The sequence below is a fragment of the Myxine glutinosa genome, chromosome 4 (assembly GCF_964187855.1).
Source record: "Myxine glutinosa chromosome 4, kmMyxGlut1.1, whole genome shotgun sequence".
Classification (NCBI taxonomy): domain Eukaryota; kingdom Metazoa; phylum Chordata; class Myxini; order Myxiniformes; family Myxinidae; genus Myxine; species Myxine glutinosa.
This window is the reverse complement of record NC_136264.1, coordinates 124,174,255-124,181,147: the sequence shown is the minus strand read 5'-3', so window position 1 is coordinate 124,181,147 and position 6,893 is coordinate 124,174,255.

The window sequence follows — 6,893 nt, the reverse complement described above, 5'->3', positions numbered from 1 at the left end:
TAGTCAACAGACTTCCATTAGTCTGTCGCACTCCTCCTGCAAGCCTTGAATGAGCATTTGCCGATTGACAGCCATTGATCTCCTCGATGCAAGACGTCGAACAAGCTCATCCCATAAATGCTCAATGGGATTGAGGTCAGGGGAATAAGGCATCCAAGGCATCACTTCAGCACCCTGTTTCTGGAGGAAGTTGGTGGTCAGGCGAGCAGCATGGGGTCGAGTGTTGTCTTGCTGGAAAAAAAATGTCAGGATGAGCCTGGAGAAATGGCAGCAGATGAGGTCTCAAAACTTCATTGACACAACGCTGACTGGTGAGATTGCCTTCGATGACGACCAGAGGTGTCCTGAAATGGGTGGAAATGCCAGCCGATGCCATCACACTGGCTCCTCCACAACGCTTGATCTGGCGAATACAGCATGATGCCTACATTTCCCCACCTCTGCGTCATACCCATTGATGCCCATCAGCAGCATGGAGGCAAAATCTGGACTCATCGCTGAACAAGACTGCACTCCACTGTTGCTGTGTACAGCGGCGATGCTGCAGAAACCATCTTAGTATGGTTCCACCGATGCACTGCGTTCAACACTGGACCTCTGCAATGCCGTCTTGCCACCAGGCCCCGACTTCTCAAGGAGATGTGCACAAACATTATTATTTATAAACAGCTGGCAATCGTTGTGTGAATGAATGAATGAATGATCGTTTTAAGGCCATTTTCCCCGCTAGAGCGGGGGTTAGCCTTGCGGGCCCCATGACAATCATGGTTCCCTGTTTGAGGCAATGTTTTTATGGCCGGATGCCCTGCCTGACGCCACAAGATCGTTGTGTGATGGGGAGAAAAAAATTGGCCCGGTAATTTGTAGAATATGTTAATACGGCAAACGGCTCGGAAATCGGGTGTTATCAAATTTATTATGAAACTCAAAAAGAGAAACTATAACCTTGCTAAAGCAGCAAATTCAGGGAAATTGGGCCAGGGGTTTGCAAATGTATAAGTAACAAACAGACAGACAGACGCACTTTCATATGTGTATATACACTACTCACAATAAGTTAGGGATATTGGCAGGTTTTTCGGTGTGGTTGATTTTGTGTATTAATTATGTTGAAAAAAGTTGTTGGTCCTAATTCTATGGTTATTAATGTGTGAAAAAACACAGCATTCTTGATTTCAATACCATAACCCTAACCCTTATAAAATTTTTTTAACTCACTCCCACAATATCCCTAACTTATTGTGAGTAGTGCATACAGTCGTGGCCAAAAATATTGGCACTCTTGCACTTTCCTCAAACAATACACCATTTCTTCCAGAAAATTGCTGAAATTAAAAAATATTTTGGCATCTACATATGTATTTCTTTGGTTTGCAGTGGAACAAAACAAAAGAACCTGAAAAAATTACAAAATCTTAGCTTATTCCACACAGAAATCCCAAAATGGCCCGGACAATATTGGCATTGTAGAAGCTGCACCTTTTAGAAGTTGATAGAAATAATTAAATTTCAAGCAGGTGATTTTCCTTTACTTTGGAATTTAACTCGCCTGTGGTGAGTTGCAGATGCCTGTAATATAAAAATCACTCATTCATCCAGTTTGAATTGAGAAAAGGAGTAATACCCCCATTCCACTTATGCCGATCGACCCCGATCTGCACAACGGGAACGATCCTATTTGGAACGGGATCAATCGGCATGATCGTAAACGGAACGTCTTCGATCTTTGTCGATCGGGACAAAAAAATAGATCGGGGCGATTTTTTAAACATGTTTAAAATTTCCATCCCGATCTGAAATAGCGGGACTGATCGTGATTGCAGCGTGAATGCAACGTAGTCCATCGGAACGATCGTAGTTAGAACGGCTTGATCGTAGTTAGAACGGCTTGATCGTGATTACAGCGTCGTTGCAGCGGGAGGATTATCTTGTGCCGTTTCGACGACGATCGTTACCTATCCGTCCCGCTCCAATGCCGATCAAAGCCGCTGTATATAAATCGGTCCGGATTGCATCAGCCTCACCCGATCAAGTATTTCGACACGACAATTTTTGTCGACGTTGTTAAGTGGAATTGATAACTGCATGAGCCAAATTGCATTGCCCAATAACCCCATGGTCTAAAATTAAAAGCGGTACAAGTTAAACAAATATTATTAATGATCAATTTTACCGCTTTTAATTTTATGACCTTTTAATTAAGTGAATGCAAACTTTGATCCCCTCTACCCAGCAAAAACTTGTCAAATTTTTAGCTTTTATTTTGAAGACCTTTCATTTTGCAATGCATTTTCATCCCCTCAACCCAGCAATAATAACTTCTCCCTTTCCAACCAACACAAGGCAAACATTGAATATCAAGTTTCATAATGTTTATTGTCACATGAATATCAATAGAAATCATTATCAATGCAATACATAACAATACAACAATGTCCTCCAAAATGTCTTTCAACTCCTTCCCATAGTGTCTCTAATGATGTCTCACCATCCTCTCCTGCCATGGAACTGCACCAGCAGGGCTGTTAAAATAGAGTCTCAGTACCTCCCTCTGACGCTTGGCCTCTACACTGTCCCTGTTACCTCGAACTGCCTGCTCCACCTCTAACATGTTGGCTTGATCTCTCCATTCACCAGGGATGATGTTGTGTCGATAATCCTCCTGGTCCACCTCGGCATGCTGAATACCTGGGAACCGGATGCGGAGCATGTTGTGCAGACAGATAGCAGTTTCGACCAGGTCACACACCACCTCAGGATACTGTTGTAGTGTCTTGAGCAAGCATTGCCAACGCTTTGCCAAGATGCCAAAGGCGTTCTCCACCACTCGTCGACCCCTTGAGATGCGGTAGTTGTAGACGAGTTGTTCAGGAGAGAGTCCACGTCTGGCATAGGGTTTCATCAAGTAGGTGCGGAGAGCAAAGGCATCATCTCCAAGGATGAAGAATGGCATCTCTTCATCATCGTTCCGCATGGCCAGGGGGTCGGGGAATCCAATGGTTTCATTCTCTACGCACTCTTTGAGCTCCGAAGCATTCAAAATCTGAGCATCTGACATGTGTCCCATTCCACCAACATCCACCCACAATAACTTATAGTCGGCGTCCACCAGTGCCATCAACACGATCGAGAAGAAGCCCTTGTAGTTGTGGTGGACGCTGCCTGAGTTGGGTGCGCATCTGAGGGCGACGTGTTTGCCATCAAGAGCTCCGAGCACATGAGGGATGTTCCATTTACTTTCGAAATCATCAGCGACTACTGTCCATTCTTCTGGGGTGGTAGGGCACTTCACCATTTCTTCTTTGAACTCTGCAACGATGGCTTGACACACCTCCGGAATGAACTTGACGATGGTGTTTCTGCTGACCCTGAAGTCGTAGGAGAGAGTTGGGTAGAGGTCTCCTGTAGCCAGATGCCTCAGAGTGATGGCGAGCTTCATTCCAGGTTGTAGGGCCTTTCTCAGCCTGGTATCTTCTTTCTCAATCCTGGGGGTGATTCTGTGGAGGATTTCATCAAAGAGAGCAGGTGGCATCCTCACAAAGTTCTGGAAAGAGTTGATGTCTTCCAGCCTCAGTTCATTCATCAAGCGGTCGTAGTGCTCAAACTGCAATCTTCTTTCTTCTGTCAACCATGGCCGGACCCAGAACTGAGGGGCTCTCCTTCTTCTTCTTCTCATTCTTCTTCTCACTTGAGCAGCTCTTCTTTCATTAATTGCATATTGTTGGAGAAGTAGAGCGAGCTGCAGACGGCCATTTCTCTGATGTTGATCCATGGCTGTCTTCGACGATACTGATGATCGGCAAGCAAATCGGGCCCTATTTATACGGATCGGGACCTGAAATCTGCTTTTTAGTCGGCTTAAAGACGGGAATAGAGCGTAGTTAGATCGGTTTGGTCGGGAATGACGTAGTTGAAACGGCAATAGATCGGCAGCATCGGCGTTGGATCAGTTTTAGATCGGCGGCGATCGGGAATGCATCGTGTCAGAGCGGTGGCAATCGCGAATGCAGCGTGGTTACAGCGTACGCGAGCGGGAACACAGCGGCTCTAAACGGCTTCGATCGGGTCTTCAGGGACCCGATCTACCCACGATGAGCGTGGTTACAGCGTAGTGATCGTAATCGGAGCGTACTTAGGGCGTAGATACAGCGTAGATGACCAGTTTTTTCCCAAAGTGTCCCGATCGCTCCCGACCTGGAGATCGGGGCTAATCGGGGCTAATCGGGGCCAATTGGCATAAGTGGAATGGGGGCATAATTCTGCTGTTTTGTGTCACTGTGTGTACCAGGAGAAATGGAGAAAAGAAAGAAAACCAGAGAATTGTCTGAGGAGGCCAGACACAAGATTGTAGCCAAGCAAGGACAAAGCTACAAGTCCATCTCCAGAGACCTTGATGTTCCTGTGTCCACCGTACGCAATGCTATCAGGGAACTTAAGGCCCATGGCATTGTAGCCAACCTCCATGGACGTGGCCGCAAACTTGATCGAAGATTGCAGCGAAGGATTGTTCAAATGGTGGAGAAAGCACCGTGATCAACTGCCAAACAGATTCAAACTGATCTTCAGACACAAGGTACGACAGTTTCAACATGCACCATCCGTCGCCAACTCAATGAAAGGGAATATGTAGAAAAGGAAAATCCTATGTAGGAAAAGGAAATGTAGGAAATGTAGGAAAAGTAGTATGAATGTAGGAAAATGGGAAAAGTAGGAAATGTAGGAAATTCCTATGTAGGAAAAGGGAATCCTATGGTAGGAGACCCACTGCTGAGAGAGAGAGACATAAGAAAACCCGACTGGAGTTTTCCAGAACACACCTGAACAAGCCAAAATCCTTCTGGGAGAATATCCTGTGGAGAGATGAGACCAAATTAGAGCTTTTTGGTAAAGCACATCATCTCTATGTTTCCAGAAAACAAAATGAAGCCTTCAAAGAAAAGAACACCTTCCCTACAGTCAAACATGGAGGAGGTTCAGTGATGTTTTGGGGTTGCTGTGCTGCCTCTGGCAATGGGGTGCCTTGAATGTGTGCATGGCATCATGAAATCAGGAGATACCAAGGAATTTTGGAGCACAATGTTAAACCCAGTGTCAGCTGGGTCTCCATCGAAGGTCATGAGTCTTGCAGCAGGACAATGACCCTGAACACACTTCAAAAAGCACCCAAGAATGTTTCAATACAAAACGCTGGACTGTTCTGAAGTGGCCAGCAATGAGTCCAGATCAAAATCCCATTGAACATCTGTGGGGAGATATGAAAACAGGAGTTGGGAGAAGGCACCCTTCAATTCTGGGAGAACTGGAGCAGTTTGCACAAGAAGAGTGGGTCAAACTGCCAGTGGAGAGGTGGAGGAAGCTCATTCATGGCTATAGGAAGCGCTTGACTGCAGTTATTTTGTCCAAAGGCTGTACTATCAAATATTAAGTCTTAGGTATCAATAATAATATTTACCCTGGTGTTGGGCTAGCGGCTAGGGTGCCAGCTTAGGATAACCAAGGATCCTGGGTTCGAATCCCAGTCGATCGCTGAATCAACGCCAGGGGGGTTGACTCAGCCTCTCATCCTTCCGAGGTCGGCAAATTGAGTACCAGTTCACTGGTAATTCACTGTTTGTCGTTAAAAGGCGGCAAAAAGGGTTCGCGTCAGGAAGGGCACCCGGCCGTAAAACATTGCTTCAAAAAGGGGACAAAAAACAACAACAACCATGGTTCCCGAAAAAGGCCAACCCCCGCATTGCGGGGGAAAATGGCCTCTAAAGGTGTTATTTTTTATTTTTTTTAAATCAATAATATTGTCAATGCCATTTCTTTTTATTTTCTGATTTAAAAGGATATATTAAGTTCTGAATCAAAAACAAGGGTTCTGTAATATTTAACAGTAAAATAAAGAATTGTTGAGACCACAAACCTTTGTCAATTTCAACTTCTTTTTAGACAAAATTGTGAGTTATTTGAAAAAATTGCAAGGGTGCCAATATTTTTGGCCACGACTGTATGTGTGTGTGTGTGTGTATATCTATATATATACACACACACAATACTATATACAGCATAGTCATTCCCTTTCTTATCTCGAGTCTTGACGTCCAACTCCCCAATTTTTGGAATATATGTTTTTACCGTTGATATACTGCCGTATATGTTCATAAGGTGATCCAGTAGGGGTGGGGTCCATGGGTATGAATATAAGCCACATGTGCCGGATTTCTTATCCTTTGGGATCAGGAGGAGCCCTCGTCACGCTCCGCACATTTTGATTTATATATCCACCCGATCACCAATGCTTTCTAGTTTCTTGGTTTGCATTAGCGAAAATAAATGTATGTGGCAGACACATGTTTGTTTCTTGTGGATTATGCGGTGTTTGCCGAGTGAGACATAACACATGGCTAATGCTCTCCTTTGAGGTCAGGAGGTACTATTACTATATAACAGCCGATTATGGTCTTCATTGGTTGCGATTTTTGAACGGCATGTCATTGTGATGAGAGTAAATATGTTCTCGTTGGGACGGTATGGTGTTGAAGTCGTGGTGACTCATTCCTGTGAATGAGGGGTTCAATTGCATGGCCATGCATTCTGACCCTTCCGGTTTAGGAAGTATGTGTTTTGATTGACGATGGGCTCAGCCTTCGGGCTGGGGTGCACGTGTATGCTCATGGGACAGTCCTTTTGGACAGTGTGCTTTGGCCCTGGGGGTAGATAGAGTACACTACCTAAATCGTGCTCAAATGTTTTGATTTTTTTACCCTTTTTATAATAAAAAGGCCCTTTCAAAAGAGAGCAATAAGCTCGAAATCCAGATAGACGGCTCCGATTGATGTTTTACCAATGACCATCAAAATAATCTCAATGCTATTGAGTGTCCCTGCTGAGGCTTCCAGGTCAGAAGC